At 32.8% G+C, this 20,795-nt stretch overlaps 1 long non-coding RNA gene across 1 annotated transcript in view; it reads right to left on the bottom strand.

Annotated features, from left to right (window-relative positions):
• Window positions 1-19,890, bottom strand: part of LOC105364557 (uncharacterized) — a 45,766-nt gene extending 25,876 nt beyond the window's left edge. The window contains exons 1-2 of the long non-coding RNA XR_912956.1: window positions 19,829-19,890; window positions 18,378-18,612 (exon numbers count right to left, since the gene is read on the bottom strand). This is a non-coding gene — a long non-coding RNA (uncharacterized LOC105364557). The remainder of the gene's footprint in view (window positions 1-18,377; window positions 18,613-19,828) is intronic.
• Window positions 19,891-20,795: the final 905 nt, after the last annotated feature.

The following is a 20,795-nucleotide window of genomic DNA, read 5'->3' as shown; positions in this document are numbered from 1 at the left end:
ACGGCATAACGGCCGGAGAAGAGGCTCGGGATCCGAGGATACACTGGGATGGCGAGGCATAAAGGTCGCGCGTCTGCAGCTTGCATGTGTACGTGGCAGCAGCCGTGCAAGCTCGCGTATGGTTTAATACTAACATGAGAGAGAGAGAGAGAGAGAGAGAGAGAGAGATATACATGTGACTTACGTTGCCCACCAAATTTTCGTGGCGTCGCAATATGTATGGCATGAATACTACCAAGCGGAAACCCAATGGATTACCAGAACTGTAGTGAAGATATCGGTCCCCTTTCTTTTGCTAGATTGCGTTTATTCGCAAAGTAATGACCCCCGAGGCCAATTTGAGACTCTGCCGCCATTACAAATGTGGCTTTTTAAGCGACTCGCGACGTTACGGCCGATTACATTTTAAACTTTGTTACGTTATTAATTGCATGTGTGTATCGAGTATTCAAAAGTAATGGCGCTTATATAATGCTCTCGTCAAAAATGGATTATTGGATTAGAAATAGTTTTTAATTCGAAACTGAAAAATTTCGGATAAAAGGCTAGGTGTGGTGGAGTGCGGGAGAAACATTTAATATGCAAAAAATTAATAGTACTTTTTATAAAATTCATAAATAGAAAATAATGATTACTTATATATATCACGAGCAATATTTTATAATTTCATTAAATTTAGTCTCCTCATTCGATTGTAATAGAGAAAGTATACAGAACATTTTTTAACTATATAACTAATAAAATACTTGATAACGACTTGTCTATAAGATCGTAGTTCTTGAAATAATTTTTTTCCTCGTAAAACATAATATATATATATATATATATATATATTCGTTTAAAATTAAAGCGCGATATCTCGTAAGTAATTATCAATTTATCTTAAAAAAAGCTCGATTACATTTTCAAATATTTTGAAACTATACCCATACCGATTTCCTAATAATCGTATGTAATATAAGATTATAACTTTCTCTTGTACTTTGAATTCATAAAATTAGATTTTCTAACAAAGTACTTATGTAAGAAGTTAGAATAAAGTATTTCAAAAATACTTTTAAACAGTAAAAAAGAAATGCAAGTAGCAAAGAAGTAATACTGCTTTTTATTTCAAAAGTTCAAATAGTAATTTTCGCATATAAGCTTTTAATAATTTTGAAAAATCGAACGACATTCATAAATAATATTTTTTTATTTTAATATATGAAAATTCACAGTTTATATATTATATATATTAAATATTACAAATACAACAAAATTTCTATAATTCATTAAGAGTAATTGAATTGTCTACATTTCAATAATATCAAAATGTTTTACCTATCGTTACGAAAATATAGAAAAATAATAAAATGACGTCGGTGTATTATTGAAAAAGCAAGATTATTTATTTTAATATTACATGGTTTTTGGTATTACATCGTTAGAATAGTGCAAAGTAAGTTAACCGAATTACATCCTCTATTGCCTTACGTTCAATACAATTCTCGCAAAAGTCTTTCTCCAGCGATGCCTCGGAGGACCATTAGAAACTCCCAGAATATCAATAGCACTGTCTATACGTGCGTAAAAATGTATTAAATCATTATCGCGTGAGCGCAGAAAAGTTGTCAGTGTCGATAGGTGTCGTCAGCTTCACCAGGTGTCTCGATTGAAAATCTGTTGACAGAGTGCCACGTGTTGGCGAATCGCACGATGCTTTAGCTATAGCATCGGGATAGCCTACTTACGCACCAATATACCTAGCGAGGCGAGCCAATGAATTTTTATCGATTATTTGACTCGACCCTTGTGCGCGAGCGAGCTTATGTACACATTCAGCCACCCTCTCCTACCCCCGTACCTCCTGCCCCCGACGGACGATCCGCTTTCTCCAGATTAAGTAAATCGAATAGCTTCTTCGACCCTCCAGAAGGTTATTCATTCGCTCGTTCCTTTATTATATCTACTCCTTCTACCACATTATATCTTATTCTCATAAGTTACACGTTGACAAGGAAGTTTCATTTTAATTATTCTCTCTCTCTCTCTCGTATTTTCACTACCTATTTTCGACACCTCATTGTAGTTTATGCGAGTAATGCGTATACTAAGCAAGTAAATGGTAAGTAACGTATATTACTATTAAGCTTACATTTTCTCTTATCTTCCCATACTTTATTACTTTATATTTATATAATATTTTTTAAAACACATTTTTTACTCGTTATATGCGAGCACAGCATTATTGCATTACATGTATATTTATTGAATATGGCGTGAGTAAATCGAATATTATAATCGTGGATTATAAATTAAAGTAAATACTTTGATCTGATCTAAGTATAATTAAAGATTTGAGTATCGATAATCTTGAAACTAAAATTAAGATGAAAATAGATGTTAATTCAGTAGAATGAATCGAAAGTGGTAAGACCAGCAATCTGTGTATAGTTACGCGTTCAACATCCAATTTCCGAGCAATTTTTATCGGCTTCGGTGACTTTCTCGCGAAATTATATTGCAATTTACCGAAATTCGTTTGTGTAACTATAGAAATACTTCATAATGATCCGAATCGATGTTAAACTATACTCACGCAGATAATATAAAATCTTTTTTAAACATGTTTTTGAAATAAAAATGTTATCGCGCGTATTTATGATAGGGTAAAGTCTTTGATTTGCTTAAATAGAATATGATAAAACTTTGCGATGTAAGTAGGCTTCAATTACTAAAACTCCATTCACTTGAAAAATAGGAAATTTCAAATGTTATTTTAAGTTTAAAATTGTGAATGCGTGTAAAGGTAAATTAAATATCAAGTCAAGTTCTACTTATGGAAGAAAAGAAATACGTTACATCTTGATGAATAAAGTACCATTCAAATAAGTGTACTTTAAATCGGAGCATTACTAAGGCTAGAACATTTACTGTAGAAAATTCAATAATTCGTTCTTGTTTTCTCGGAAACTATAAAGAAGTTTTTAAAATTATCTTTAGATTTTTTTTTATAGTTGGCGAAAAATAAGACTTCTAAAGGTCCTTGAAGAGCATTAAGTACACATTCGTGAGAAATATATCTAAAACTGTTGGTAAAGTTCTTAACAGCGCGTTAAGGATCTTACGGAGATACCGCGAGTTCAAACAGTTACATTGTCTGTAGAACAAAGGATTCGCTTTAGTTACCCAGTCTGAGCGAAGAGAATTTAAATACATCACGCTTTGGGCAATTAAACTCCAAGGTCTACGTATTTTTTTTCAAATTACATCATTCATTAAATGATATCTTGAGAGGTAATTGCTGTTTGATTCGGAACAAAGAATAATAAACTTCATATTTTCGCATCTGCCTTCTTATAATAAAAAAATATCTATTACAAACATTAATGTAAAACATAGGCTTAATTAATTTTTTAAATTCTATGTTATTATTATCGTAAGAATCTGTCCCAATTTAACTTGTTTAAATACTTAACTTTGTTTCAACTGAAATATCAGGCGCTATACTAAATTACAGAATAATAATATTAGAAAAAACATTTATACTTTATAATTTCACAATACTTTAATATTCTCCGCTGTCATTATTATTCATGTTTTGATAAAAAAAAAAAGAAATAATACTTATAATTTCATTATTCTTTATTTATTTTTTGTTTCTTAAGAGTCCACTTATGATCATTTTATGTTGATAATTGTTAATTGTGTAGTGATATAATCATCTATACTATAATTATTTAAAGTACATAATTTTGATGATAATTTCACAAACGAAGATATCAGAAAGGTTAAAAATATAATATCCATTCGACTCACCTTCCCCCCTCCCCCCGGTGAAAGTTATTAAATTTTCGCAAGAACATCGGTAGACATAAATAATGGTAAAAAATTTTTGATACAATATGAATGGAAAAATTGAAAGACAGTCGAAAAAGTACCATTGCACACATATCGTCACATCTAATCTTATCGAATCTACTACCAATCGCGTATGTCCAAGTTATAAAATGAGTGGCCTACAATTTTTAAATCTACGATTCCTCTCACTCCCTCTCTATCTCTCTGCCCGTCTAAATAAACTCATTCTGTCGCACTTCTTTTATCTACAGAAGAGAACGTGTCTGGCTTCATGTATATCACTTTTTTTTTTTTTTACAGCTCTTGGCCACTTGAAATGCACGACGAGCCAGCGCAGCTTTGCCGATATATATATATATCGAATCAATATAACGGACCGGCCACGATTCAGCTTTTACCCCCGTTGCCTCTAATTGGGACTTAACTCGGCCCACAAGTTTGATTGTTTTATCGTTTCTTAGACTGCTAGTACACGCGGCAGGTGGTTAAAGTGAAAAAGGTAAAATCAATGAGGCCTGTACAATACTTTGTCTATTACAATTTGATGGCCATTAAGTTTTTCCCTCGTTTTTTTTTTCTTTTTCTTTTTCTTTTTCTTTTTCTTCAATTCTAAATTAATACAAACTTTCGGATGAACAATAGAGGATTATCAATAAGTGTGATAAAATTATTTTTGTAATGGAAACCATTGTATGGAGCATTAAAAAATCGATCGTTTAACCTTTAAAAATCTTAAAATTTAACGAATTTGAAATTGTTTATATAACGTTAAAAGAAATGGAAATAAAGTTTAAACCATTGAAGGTGAGAGATAATGTCATTTAGCATTAAAGCTTTCCTATTTATGTTAGTATTTTTTTAAATAAATATTTTTAATGTTTAAAAAACATTAAACACTACCCGATATTCTAAATAATAAGCACAATTATTATTAAGAAAATAATTTTGAATAGAGCAATTACATTCAACGCTAATATTATGATCAAATTTTAATTTAATATATAGAAAATATAGAAGAATAATTATGCTTTTAAAGAAATTAAAATTTATTATTAAAAATTCCTTACGAAAAATGAGGCTATTTATACTGAGAGGTGAAAGTAAAATTAAAAAAATTAAACCTAAATTATAGAAATTATATCGTTCGATATGGATTAAATCGACTATTCTCATATTCTCGCCAACCCTCTGATAATTACATGCTTAAAATGAAAAATGTTTTAAAATAATAATCAAAATTATATGGGAAGTATACAAACATTAAAGAGAAATTTTTATGCCATAAATTTCACATATCTCGTGTAATTAGTCACTAAATAAATAACGCACAATTATCAGCGTATATAACTATTGATATTTTTAATATACGAGTAATATAATATGATTTCACGCCTACATAACAATTGGACGTATTGAAATAAATATTTGTAATCGATGACCATGTATAAGTAAGCAAATCAATCAATACGTTAAATTTTACATTTCGAATCACATGGATAAGAAAGTGCAGCTAGAATAAAATAATCCCACACTATGGGCAAATAATTTATTTATAAATACGTTTTTCCGAGTTACGTAGACGAAGTATATTCAAGTTTTACGTATGAGTGCTGGTTTTACAACTCTCTTCAAATTTTTACGTCGTATCCTCGTTTCATTTACTCGCCTTACCTGCTTTTAGGCATCATAAAGTTCGACTATAAAAAGAACGAAGAAAAGAGAAGCAGAAGGGGCCGGAAGCCAGAAGAGTCTTCTCTTGTGCGCGATCTCAATCGATCGGGGCACAGATCGATGCACGCATCCTTCGGTTCCTTTCGCTCCTCCAGAGTTTCCCACAACTATGCATAAAATCGATCATCTTCCACCGCTGCATTTCGGGTGGAGGCAAAGACCGATGTAAGATAATTCATGCAAGTCAAACATTTTTTATTCCCGAGGTGAAACTCTCGGGCCCCATCGACTTCATTTACAATTTAAATAATAGAGACCAGCGGCAGATAAGTATAAGGAAAAGACAGAGAGACCGAGCCTGCGAAACCTGAGAGATGTTCCTAACCGGCGAACTTTGAAACAAGTCTGCTGTAAGCGACTTTCATCTGAATAATAACCGAGACAAGTGCTTCAGCTTGCTTCGTTTTTATTATTACGTTTCTCTCTCTCTCTCTCTCTCTCTCTCTCTCTCTCCTAATCGCGTGTTATTAAGCGGTACGTGTATATCTTGCGTAACACTTGTTTGAGCGATAAAAGTAGTAAGAAAAGAAACTTTTACGACGCAGACGTATAGGCCGCATAGTGTAGAAGGAGAACCCCAGAGCGCGACATGTGTGTATTGCTTGGGATTCAATTCCCTCAATATGTAATGAAGGAATGAAGGTGACACGCTAAAAATTCAGGCAGTAAGCATTGTATTTTCAGTTTTTCCAATATTGAAGCCCCGGAAGAATACCGACATAATAGAGTGTGAAGTAGACACTTGAGAATTTTCGTCAGTTAAAAGGAATTTTCTAAAATATTGATTGAGAGAAATCACGATAATATTAATATGGTATGTGTTACAGTATCGAGCTTTCTTAAGCTCAAAATCTTATGAATTCCGTTACTTTACTACTATGTATAACGTTAAAGACGAAAGAATTATTGCCTTAAATTAAATTCAAATTTTCATAATATCTCTAAAAATAAAAAAAAAAAAAAAATATATATATATATATATATATATATATATATATATATATATATATATACTATTGTTGACCTTACCACTTGTATGGATTATAGACTATAACTCTATTAATTTATAGTTTTGTAGATTATAATAGCGCTTTTATTGTTTATCTGAATTATAATGTGATAAGTGTTTGTAGCCGTGAAATTCTATACGTCGGTCCTATAATGTTGAAAATGTCGAATCTACCGTGGCATTCTCAACGATATTATTAAACAAATAAGTATTATATTAGAGCTACATTGCCATGCCATAAATCTCTTTATATCGCAGACGATTCTTGTCTAGAGCTTTTGACCTCCGGCTCTAAAAGAAGTTAAAAAGTAATTTTTGCTAATCGAGAGCGCAACTCAGTGTAAATAACACGAAGTAACGAAAATGTAGAAAGTCACAGCAATAATGTAGCAGCAGAATGCAACGAACGAGCGTCCCAAATAAAAAGCCCGCAGCTCGATAATAGCCATCATAGGATAATAATCAAGTAAGCTCGGGGTTGTAAGAAAGAAGTAGCAATGGAAGCGAGAATCCTGCGCGAATCTCCTGATAACCAATAAAGCCTACCACCAATAAAGCAATGAAGCGATTTTACGAAAGGAAAGAAAGACCGAGGGAGGATGAAGAGAGGAGAAAGTAGAAGAAGAAAAAGTCACACATCCTTGCGTCCCAGCCACTTGACGTGCGCATGCATACACCATGGAGGGGCAGGAGGGCACGGAAATCACAGCCAGAGTCCTCGCGAGCAGGAGTATAGCGTGGCCCGAGCAATTGACACGGAAGAGTCGCAAAGTAGCACAGCCACGCGAGCAGCTCGTAAAAAGCTGACTCGGGGGCACACGCCTCGCAAGCTTCGAAAGCTCGCGGGCCCGTACAATAAGTGCCACGTAAATCTCGGTCGCGTGTCCCATCCCCTCGACTGGCCCGCTACTAGTCGTCTCAACTAAAGAGCAGAAAGACACATCCAGGGCTGGCTTTACCTGTACAAGCGCGGAACTAACGAAGCATCGCGAGGGCAGCCAAATTTGGGGGGCCGCGGGCCCTCGTGCCCCACGGTTAAGCATCGTAAACTATAATCCCAATTACAGCGAACGGAATTATCCGCGTAGAAATGTATAGGGCCGCCACCACCGCAGCAGCCGTCGGCTTACACGAGAGCTCGGTTAGGATGAGCGGCTGAGGGTTGGGCGCGTGGGTGGGCGTCGCATGCAGAGAGATAGAGGGGGGGAAAGTTGGGGGGGGGGGGGGGGGGGGGGGGGGGGGGGAATCGCGCGACCTGCCGCGTTTGGCCTAATATTCACGAAAGAACGAGCAGACGGGAGCATCACGCCCGATCCTCCCGATTGTGAAGTTTCAACCGTCTCGAGCTTCTGTAATCCCGAGGCTTCCCTCCGGATATATGCGCCGTAGTGCAGTCCAAGTGCTAGACTCATGCAGTTCAATGAACATACTTTATTGATAGTTCGTCAGGATTGTGTGTAAGGATGACTTCTATTTTTTTTTTGTCTTTTTTTTTCTTCTTTATTTTTTTCTTTTGTTCTTTTTTTTCTTTTTTTCGTTTTTATTTTTTTTTTTTTTTTTTTTTTTTTTTTTTTTTTGCAGGAAATATACGAGCAAACGTGGCTGGCGGCCATTTTATGCTTTGTTTAAAATAAACGCGAGCATTACGAAATTTTAGAGAGGCGGAAAATTTTCGTCATCTGCACAATAACGTTGTGTTAAAAAAATCTAGTAAACGAGTTAGATAGTTGTAACTGGATTAAAACTACTTACGAGAACTAATTTCAGTTTTGTTGAATGCAGTGATGCCAAACATAAATTTAGCGCAAAATTTTGCCCTTGCATTCCTATTGTATTATTAAAAATAGTATGGATTTAACTTTATAAACTTATTTTACATTGCACATTATAAAAGAACTTTAGCACTTATCGCGAATGTATATATGTTTATGAGGGTTGTGCGTGTATGCGCGTGTGCGTGTATGCGTGTGTACGTGTGCGCCTATGTAGTATAAATAAACTTTATTTCAGAAACGGGTTAAAATACTTTTATATTGTGATAATGATGTTGCACGTATATGTGAAAACATTATTCTCATCTAAATGAATTATCGGGTGATAAAATTTAGATTTACATTCTCGCTATTAGTACAATGCCATAGTCAATATCGCATATTGATTACGAAGACCTATTTGCTATTGTATAAAAAATCATTCGCCTTCAATTATCAATATTTTCAATAAAGAACAAAATTTGATGCAATTTTTTCATTCTATAAATGGGCATTTAATTTCAGCGATAAACAATGAACGTGACTTACATTTAATAGACGCCGAGTGCCAACTGCTCGTGAAAGTCTTAATCAGTCTCGAATGATATTGTTAAGTTGACTTGGAGCTATTCATATTATATATTCATTGCTAAAATGACTTAAAGGAAATGAAAAAAGAAAGAAAGAAAGAAAAAAAAACGAACGAACGAAAGGCTAAACGAAAAAACTTATGGCGATGTTAGTTAGAAAATGATAATTACAGGACAGTTTCGACTAATGTCAACGCAACATTACTAACGACTAATAAATTCTAAAATTAAAAGTCATTCCCTTGATCTAGGCTTTGTACTACGTGAAATGGATGAAAATCAACATGAATTAACGAATCGATTAAAATTCAATTTTTATGACAAATAACAAATGATGCTTCGCAGAGCAAATAGACTTTTCGATATTTTATGAAATGACTTTTACCGCGATGAAGAATACGGTTAATTACCGCTAATATTGAACATAATATTGCACTAACTCAAGTGGGATACCTAAAATTTATTTAATTATAGCCGTTAATTGTACGCATACATAATTATCTTATTTAATCTAGAAATAATTCACATTTAATTCATTCTTTATGAAAAACAAAAACATCGTTACTTTTTCACTTGTATAAGCTGATGAATACTAATGAATCCTGATGAATACTATTAACCTACAAAATCACGTATGCTTTTGAGTAGAATTGTGTAGCAGATGGCCGCGGAGCTCAATGTTGTTTCCTATTACTGACGCTGTTTTCTCGCGCGCCATTTCCCATAGGATAAAGACTTAACAAAAATCAGCCTGTCCGGAATAAGATTATTTAAAAAAATTAGCAACTATATTTTTATTCGCAAGTAAATATGGAGGTGTAATTAACGCATTGTGGTGGAAGGAGGTGGACGAGAAGGAGGGGCGGGGTGGGAGGGGATAATATTAGAGATAAAACTATTTACTGTTGTGCCATACTTCTTCATTAGTATTCATTAAAGGACGAAAACGAAAGCTTTTTCGAGCTTAAAAAACACTATTAAATTTACGTCTATTATCTTTATAGTTGTTGCATATACTTTTTGTCAACTAGTAATACTTTTACAATGTCTAATTTGCATATTGAACGCATAAATTTAAATAAAGATGCTTGCTAAAGGTAATCGTAAAATATAAAAAATACATATGACTTTGTTAATAATTAGTAACAGTGAAAATGCCTTAAAATGAAAATTATTTGGAATCTTTGGATTTAATTATTTATGAAATCAAACATAATTTTTTTATATTGTTTTACAAAAATAACGCTCAATCTACACTTCCTCCCAAGCCTCTTCGTATTTTCATACTTTAACTTTAATATTATTTTATTAAACAAGACAGGACTACAATCAGCAAATAGTTTGATCTGAACAAACAAACACTGTTTTTTGACACAATCATAAGAGTTTATTATTAAATCGTACGTTGAAGTTTTGCGTGTGTCATCGAAATAAGCAACAATAAAGTATTACAAGTCATGTAACTTGACAAGTTTTCAAAGTGATGAAAGTCAGATAATAATTTAGTAGCATCAGCACAACGATATTTAACAATCAATTTTTTACCAAGAGATGACAATTATTATTGTTGTATTTCACTTGTCGTAACTGTATTTATTATGCATTCTGTACTGCATTATGTAATCCAAACGTTTCTCATCACTCGATCTATTAATAATATATTGTTACGAATGTTATAATTAAATAATATCAATATCTTCGATCAATTACAGCTTAAACAACTCATTTATGCCAAATAAATTCAAATCTCGCTGTTGCTTACCTTACATAATAATTTATCTAATGTATTTATATAGTATTCACATGTGCACCTAACACACTTTACATACTCAAGTTTTTACGTTAATATTTGGTACCCAATATTTTGAATCTTCGATGCTCTATAAAATTTTCAAATCAATGCCATCTACGTATTTTGTATATGCGTGTCTACATCACTTCAGTCCGTTTAAAAATACATGCAATAACATAGTTTTCCATTCTGCCTTATAATATATAGTTTATATATAGTTTATAATTAAGTTATTCCGGCATTGTAGTTTTGCCTTATCGATTTTTTCCTACCAATGTTTACATGGCTCATAACGAGAAGTATGCAACCTACAGTCAATGATTTTTTCAGATTTAGTACCAATTAATACATCAGCGACATTTTGTAAAATTTATCCTATTTCATACTCCGTATTCTAACGTTCTTTCACTACTAACAGACTATTTAGGTTGAATTCTTTAATCAGCATATAACAAATCTTCCACATTGTTTATTTATAAGCTACCAATCATTTGCTTATAACTACCCATTTAATACTTCTTCGCCTACAGTCTTTAATAATATTTATTACGTTCACTTTTTCGTCATTGAAGTTCATTCATTAATAATTCGCTCTTTTAATCGAGTACTTTTAGTCCTATTACTTAACATCCTATAATTTTTCACAGTATAAATAAATAACAATCAAAATAAAATGATGAATTGCATAAGTAGTGGATAGCCGATTAATACGAAGACTAATGGAAAATAAAGTTATTATAAAACCTCCAATGCATAAAATAGTTATATCATTCATAAAGTTAGATTTTTTAATCTTCTAAATTCATTTTTCTACTGTATAATCTGCTATTTGTAAAATTATTGATACTCTTACCATGTCATTCAATATGATAAAAGCAAAAACCTTGAAATTCTAAAAAACTAATATTTCGGATCCTGCAATTTATTTGTTGAAGTGCTGAAAAATATATCCTGTCTTTTAGTGGATTATCATTCAACAAATCTTCCTTCTATATTCTTTCTCTTGATTCCTTACAATATCTATATTTTTTCTCTATCTTCTCTTACACTGCAGTTTTACTTTATTATTATAAATTGTCGATTCACTTATCATGTAACACTCTTTTCTTACTTGTATTAAACGCAACCAAAACTTCCCTTTTTCCAGTAAATTTAATAGAGTATTAACTTATGAAATATATTCTATATCAAATTATATATAAAATGTGTGTGTGTGTGTGTGTGTGTGTGTGTGTGTGTGTGTGTGTGTGTATTTATATACACAAAAGGAACTAAACGCGAAAATACAAGGTGCGCTATAAAATAATTAAAAATATTGAATTTTAAAAGAGGTAACAGAAAATTTATACTACTCTAATGAAAAAGGCTACTATTTAAGTATTAAGGACAAAGAGAACACTAATAATTACTATAGTATAATTTCCCACTAGCTAATTAATTTCTAGTACTATAAGAGAATAGCTGACTACATTAAAACTATTTATTATTGTTTAAGTACGTTTCTCTGCTTTTTTTCTGCACTTTCAACAATTGATCACACTAAATATTGTTTAGATTATAACATTTATTTTTGACTTTTTATATTTCACAACGTTGTACTTTTTTATTAATCAATAGCGTATAATCATTTTTATTCAAATGCATCTCTGAAATATTAATTTCTAGTACTTCATGATCGATAGAATCACAATATATATAAAAAAATATGATTCCCTCTATTATAATAAAATTAATTAAATAATACTTTTGTCATTGGTAATAGAGAAATTTTATATAATATTAATATAAATTTTTAACTTATATTACTTTAACTTAACATTAACTTCGCTTACAGATTTTATTTTATACAAGTTTCGACTTCAAACTTGATACAATTCAGAATACAAATTCTTAAGAATCTCGTTAACCTAATTATAAAACTACAAATAGTTATTATAATTCTATCTGAAAATTAATGTTTAAAACTCAATTCTATTCAATATCTTAATTTATATTCAAAATATAAAATTCACGTTCAAGTAAAAGTTGCATGTAAATAAAAATTACTTTATTTACGGAATAAATTAAATATTTGCCTCCTTAAATATATGCAAATTATGAGAAAAAAATATTTATTATATTAATTAAAGTGAAAATACTGATTAGGTTAATTATATAAATAATTATAACTTTCTATTCTTTTTTTTTCTTTTTTTGTTTAATGATGTCTCGCACGAGAACATAAATTATTAATATAAAATCTTAATAAGTAAGACACAATTTTCGAATGAACAGAGAAAGTAAGAATTCTGAATTCTTATCAAGTAATCAACTTCGTGTTTCAACTAGCTTAAAGTATATATCATTAGCGATTAGTGCACGAAAAATTCTTCGACCTTGAATAAGTGCATATAAGTTCAAAAGAGTAGAAATGTAAGCACGAATAACGGGTGATGAAAACTTTTCGATAGCGAAGTGAAAAAGATACTTTTGCCAGTGCTTTTTATAAAATTGAGTTTTATAAATATAAAAGAAATGAAAAATAGCAGGAGTGAATGGATCGAATAAATCAGATAAATGAAAGGCTTATTAAGAAATGCAGTTAAAGAAAAAGTAGAAACAGGCCCCGCGTCAACGTCCGACCGTTTAAAAAAAAAAAAAAAAAGCCCGAAAAGTGCATGAGTCCACGTGACCTTTTATATCCCGTTTATTTTACTCGCCACTGGAATCAGTCGCACCTTTATATTTTGGTTTGACGTTTGCATTGACCGAGAACGGCTTCGGCACCGCCGACGCCTCGCAATCGCGACCATTCGAAATTGGAGTGGATTGCGGTCTCGTTAGAAATCGATTACTCGCGAGGGCGAAGCACGCCCCCTCCAACCCACCCACCCCATCCACCCTCTCACATCCCAGCCCACCATTATGCGACTTTTGAATCGGATAATTTTATGAGGGCTGATTATTCGAGATTCCAGCATTCCTCCGTGTTTTCACACGCCCACCGTTACAAAGAGTCGATAAATTTGCCCTCCGAAACTGGGTTCACTTGAATATTTTGTTGCACTAAGTGAAACGCCCTTTTGTTCATGAGCATAGTTGTATAAGAGAATTGCAATTAAAGGAGAGATGAGCAAATATTTATCGATCTTCGTCTATTGTCAAATATACTTATGAATTTATATAAATTATACGTTTGAATATTTATGTGATAATGGAAGGCCATTACGATAAGAAATGGAGAACATTTTTTGAAAAATTTTGAAACATTTCAAGTGATTTTTATCAAGCTAATTTGATTTCCATTGTGTATTACAGCAGCTGATTTCGTTCGAACAAAAAAAAGTATCTATAAATTTATTATTACGCATTACATTATAAAAGCAATTGCAATTACGTTACAGAAATATTTATGATCAAAGAAAAAACATTAAAAAAAAAATATATATATATTATATAACACAAATAAAATGGCAGGATAAAGGCCAGAGGAATGATTGTATACGTAAGGTAGACTATATAAAAACTCTTTGAGATTATTCGCGGAAACAGCATAAAATGTGTGTAGTGCGTCATTGTGAAAAGTCGAAGCTTGTCCAATTGAATATTTTTGAAAAGCAAATAAACATTTTCTACTTTAAACTGTTGACATTTTATTACAAAACTGTTTATGAAAATTCAATTTTATAAGATTAAAATTGTCGTCTTATACAAAAAATTTACTTGACAGGGAATATATTATGCAAAATATTAAAAAAAAAAAATTTCATAAAATAATATGTTTTCAATTTTTATTATTAATACCTTAAATAATTTTCTGAATTTATTTTACATCGTAATTGTTAGCAAATGACATTAGAAAATAAACTAAATACTACTATTATTTTATTATTATATTTTTAATAAAAGTACAATAAACAAGTATAAATAGGGCCACATTATTATATTTTTAACGGCATGAAATTAAATTTTAATACTCAAAATATACAGGCATAACCCTTTTATTCATTCTACCTCTCTTACAGCCGTTACTTTTTCTTTTTTTTTTTTATATATTTATAACGAATTCAATTGCACCCATATTATGTAAAGACAATTGATTCATTGTTTTATTTTAAAACATACTTATTTATGAAAAAATCAACGTTTATCTTAAAGTCTCGATGCATAATTTTCATTGATTTTACATGTATTGAGCACTAAGGGAGTAATAAAATTAACTTTTTACTGTTTTCCATATCTGTTTTCCAAAATAATTCATACATTCGATTTAAACTTCTGTAATACTTTGCATATTTTCAAACAAATGCTTAAGTAAATAAATACATGCATAAATGTTAACATAAAAATATTCAATCTCACTGTAACAATTCCCGATAAATTTTCAGTGTAACAGCAATGTGTTTCAAATGTCGAAGAAATTTAATGAAAAATTGAAATCTAAAATTGATTATATGACTAGATAATGCGGTTTCCTTGCTATTAATTGCAAATACTGTTTAAATACTAAATAATGTTTCGCTTTTTTCTCATACATTTAATTATATATATTCTTATACACCTACATAGCCTATCTTTATATATAGCGTAACACCATAATTTGATTCACTCTAAAATCTTTATACTTTAAGTAAAAATGTATCTTTGACGTAACAATAAAAAATACTGCACTTCCAATTACAGCAAATTATATAATAAATTTCGAACATATGCGTAAATTTGACTAACTTATACCATGAAAACTAAGCCCAAATTACTTAGGGAATGTAAATAAAGAATGCATGTACAACTCTTATATGTAAATTGTAGTGTCATTTAAACCTCGTAATAAATATGTACAAAATAGTCCTAAAAAGTTAGTTTAATATCCATGAGAAATGAAACGTCCTTTTTTTTTTATTTTTGATGACTACAGCACATGATATCGAATTTTTAAGTATAAATTTTTCGGGTCAGCTACTTCTTCTTACATGAACCACTTTACCCCGATTTTCGGTAGTAAAATACTTGATTTATCTTAGGATTATATGATAATATTTAAATTTATTCTATATTTACTTTTCTTTATACTAAGTAGTTTTCAGATATTATAATCTCTTCAATGCTTTAACGTCAAAATGAACATCCTATAGTTTATAGACTTCACAAAGGAATTAAGTTGATTTAAAGAAAAAAAAAAAAAAAAAAAAATGGTTCATATAAAATTATTCAAATTTCCTTTTCGAAAAGTAACCTATATTTTGATTTATTCATTAGTAAAGGAAATGTTTTAATACATTTTTTAATGATGTATATCCGAGAATTATAAAATATTATTAATATTGAAAAATAAAAAATTTTAAATTATAAAATACATCGAAATTATAAAATATACAACAGGAATAAAAATATTACACTTTCAATAAATGAAATGAGTCATTCGTTGTATTGTAATAATGATAAACAGGATAGAATGTAGTGAGTCTAAAGAAAAATTATGAAACATGAAATAATAATCTGCTTGTTTTAGCAATGATTATTTCATGTCGAATTTATTCATTACATATTTTCTTCTAACCATATATCTATATTCTATTACATATATATTCGTTAAAAATATAAACAACCTTTTATAAATAATAAACTTATACCATAACGGCTATTTTATTATTATTTAATTCTTTTTTTTATTAATATTAATATTTATTTATTCGTACAGTTTCAATGAAACAAATTTATTTAAATAATTCGTATTTCCACCTCCTTTTTGCTTAAATTGAATATATATTGCATCATTAAAATATTATTATTGGTATAACTTTATATATATAATAATACATTTTATAAAGTTCTCTATACATGTATGCGTATTACACGAAATTTTTTCGAATTGTGAATGTCAAAAAATCTTTATCTATTATTAAAAATCATATTACAACATAACTTAAATATACAAAATATTTTAAAAATTTCAATGATAAAAAATTTGCTAGAAATTATAAAATCCAATATAAATTTGATTTTATAAAAATAATTGTATATTGTAGATATTACACATATTTTGGAATCACCAATTATGTAAATGCATAGCAAAATACAATATGACTGTTAAATTTATTAAAAAGTTAGAGCATTCAGAACTATTTTAACATTTAAAAATCACTGATTTTCAAAATCGTTATCTATTATTTGTGATTTACCAAAGTACAACTAAAAGTATCATATCGAGGTCACATCATAATAATAAAAATATATCTTGCGCTTTATTTTCCATGTATCAAACTTCAAATTTAATTGCAATGTACATTTCCCCACCCATTAAGCGTAATTTTGTTCTTAATTATTTTTAAATTGTGAAATAATTTTTTACAGACAAATTACAATACTTATTAACATTAGAAATTGCTAATTAATGGCTTTTTTTTCTTTTACTTTTGAAAAATATTTAAAATAAATTATTGTATAGTTATAATTGCATAAATACATTTTTCGCATCAAAAAATTTATCAAAAAATTTATTTCAGTTTTACTTATATGTAAATATTGAAAATATTAAAGTTCAGAGAACGTAGAAACAGTCAGCATACAAATCATTTACCCTGTAAACTCTTAAATTCATACAAATGAAATTACAAAACATCGTAACAATCTAATGCTACCCTTACAATACTTTTTCACCTATAATAAATTTATGTATTAAAAATAATCTCTTGGGAAATTAAAAAAACTAATAAAAGCACAGCATCTATATAAATCATCTTTGCGAATTGGGTTATTTTATGTACTAGTATATATATGTGCATCTGCGTTAATTTGTGTGTGTGTGTGTGTGTGTGTGTGTGTGTGTGTGTGTGTGTGTGTGTGTGTGTGTGTGTGTGTGTGTGTGTGTGTGCATATATGTATCTTCAACTTTAATCAATCTTCTTTTAATTAATGGCGAAAGTTAAGTACATAAACGATATTCGAATATAAATTCATTAATGTGAATCAATTGCTCAAAATTATTGGATTGACTAAACTAAGTAATTGGTAATACACATATATATATATATATATATATATATGCAGCATTTAAATTCATAATTCATTATAAGATAAAAATATTCTCTTTCTTAAACTGTAAATTGTATTCTCAGTCATATGCTTAAATAATATACTATTAATTATTTATGTTATTTCTCCTTTAGTAAATATTGCTTACATTATATTTGATGCAAAATAAAATTGGCCGAAAAGCTGGTGATATTCTTAGAATTGAATTTACAGATTATAATATGAAAGTGCTTATTACACCGAATTGTAAGAGCTTAACAAACTTCATTAAAGAAACAATATTTTTCAAACAGAGTCCTTCGATTTAGACAATGTAAGAATTAAAGTACATTTAAAGGAGCACTGTTTTAAATACTGAAAATTGTGCCAACAGGGATTCTATCTAACAGAATTTCGAAATATTTAACAATGCAAAATGCAAAATTGATTTCACTTTCTATTTACATCAGACACAATCATATAATGGAGTGCAGCTTGAACATAAAATTGCTGTCTCGTGTTGTTAAAAAATAAAAAAAAATAATAAATAAAAAAGGGAAATCAGTAGCACACGGGTCATGGAAAAACTCCTTTTTTCCATTAAAGTATAAAAATGTCAGTAGCAGGGCAGTCAGCTGGACAAGAATAGAGAAAAAAAAAGAAATATAACTAACCAGTGAGCAAGGCGTCGGTGCTAAGGAGCTCCGTTTTGAGCTCGCAGTCGTCCTTGTTGAGCCGGTTTAGCCGATCGACAGCCTCCTCGCGCTTAGCTTCGTTGACTCCAGGTCGCAGATGTTTCGCTCCCGTGGTCCCGGACGGGGGGCTGGGGGTCGGTGTGGCGGCGGCCACGACATTTCCATTGAGGCCGATGCCGCGGGCGTTGGGGCTGCCCTCCGCCGACGTCGCCGCCTACGAATTTTACATGAAGGAAGTCACATAACGCAATTACGCGAGCGCGCGTAGTGGCGCAAGGGCCGCTCATTAGTCGGCAGACAAGTGAATTATGCCGCGGCGCGTACGCGTCACAGGTCAGCCGGCATTGATCTCGTCACGTAGACATTCTTTTTAATTATCCCGTCTAATGGGATTATCATGGGGCTTTAGTTCGTAAATAGAGGTGAAAAATCGGTGGGGTAAAGGGGGAGAGAGAGCATGCTTTTCACGATTATCCTGCCGGAGACTTTGTAACTAATGAGGTGCTGCTATAACACGTATAATTAATTTGCATTATTAAATTTGCATTGTCCTTGGATTTACAAGTATTGCAACTATCAAATTACATAAGTAGCCTTAAAATTAAGGAATTGGTAGAAGATTCGAGGTGTTATAAGTTAATATCTGTCATAACGGATTTATTAATTGAACTATAAGTGTCGAATTGTATAAAACAGATTTCGAACTCTCGCGTTGTACTGCTAATTAAAATTTCATACGATTTGATACTTCTAATGTAGCGACACGTAGGACAATCAGGCATTTAAAGTGAAGAAAGAAGAGACAATTTGCGCTCACAACGATAAAGTGTCTCATAACAATTTCTACAAAATCCATAATATATTTGTAATTATCATTGGATTATAACGTATAACGATATACTCCAGAAAAGTCACGTGGTCGTTTTATTAACAATAAGACATCGCTAAATTTAAAAAGTTGACTTTTAATGAAGCCCACGCAGACGCTATACGAGTAGATTTTTTTTAATATGATATAGCTCGGGCTTACAATTTGCTAATGATTTTTTTCCACTAAAAGTGCCTAACACACGAGAAAGTTGGAATAATTCCAAGCGCCAAGTGCCTACGAACCCTGGCCCCCGCGTATAAATTTCCAAACTTCCAGCTATGCAGGACGCGAGATCCAAAGCTCGTGTGATATACGTCCGGAAAAGAAAAAAGCGAGCACAACATTGTCGAATCCACATACGATCCATACGTCAAAGCTTGTCCCCCATCCTCAATCCCACCCCCACCCACGATAGCTCGCCAAACCGTCGATGTCCCCAGCCGACCTCGCGACCCCTTCAAAGTCCAAGGATCACCCGTGTTCGACCGCAAAGGTCCCATGTACTATGCTACGGACACGGTGCAATCTCCCATCGGAACCACCGCCCAGGAACACGTACCGACGAACGCACAACGACGATCCTGTTCTGATTGTGGTCGGCGGCCTGGTTGACCCGCTGCTGCTGCTGTTGCTGCTGCCGCTGCTGCTGCTGCTGCTGCTGCTGCTGCTGCTGCTGCTGCTGCTGCTGCTGCTGCTGCTGCTGCTGCTGCTGCTGCTGCTGCTGCTGCTGCTGCTGCTGCTGCTGCTGCTGCTGCTGCTGCTGCTGCTGCTGCTGCTGCTGCTGCTGCTGCTGCTGCTGCTGCTGCTGCTGCTGCTGCTGCTGCTGCTGCTGCTGCTGCTGCTGCTGCTGCTGCTGCTGCTGCTGCTGCTGCTGCTGCTGCTGCTGCTGCTGCTGCTGCTGCTGCTGCTGCTGCTGCTGCTGCTGCTGCTGCTGCTGCTGCTGCTGCTGCTGCTGCTGCTGCTGCTGCTGCTGCTGCTGCTGCTGCTGCTGCTGCTGCTGCTGCTGCTGCTGCTGCTGCTGCTGCTGCTGCTGCTGCTGCTGCTGCTGCTGCTGCTGCTGCTGCTGCTGCTGCTGCTGCTGCTGCTGCTGCTGCTGCTGCTGCTGCTGCTGCTGCTGCTGCTGCTGCTGCTGCTGCTGCTGCTGCTGCTGCTGCTGCTGCTGCTGCTGCTGCTGCTGCTGATGCTGACCGACAACGGTCTCAAGGGCATTGCCGGGGATGGCCGAGGTGCCGAGCGGATGCTGCCGGATTACGAGAACGCCGCCGGCGGGCTCGAGGACAACCACCTGCCTCATGGCCACCGCGGGACCAACTCCTGAGATCCTCGCTCTGCACTAGTGCGACCTCGACCCTATCACTGCCATTCGCTCGGTGCACTCTGAAAGCAGAGAAACGAGTCGTTAGGCTTACACGGATTGTGCCACGGGTCCATGGGAGCCATTAGCCGCGGATGGCTGATGACTTAATTGGGACATGGTTACTTCCAATGGGCCATACTCGAGCATTTGACAGGATTTTTCGCATTTC

Source organism: Ceratosolen solmsi, unplaced genomic scaffold, assembly GCF_000503995.2.
Source record: "Ceratosolen solmsi marchali unplaced genomic scaffold, CerSol_1.0 scaffold39, whole genome shotgun sequence".
In the NCBI taxonomy this organism is placed as follows: domain Eukaryota; kingdom Metazoa; phylum Arthropoda; class Insecta; order Hymenoptera; family Agaonidae; genus Ceratosolen; species Ceratosolen solmsi.
Note: the sequence above shows the minus strand (reverse complement) of the source record. Positions and strands in the feature narration are given on the sequence as shown.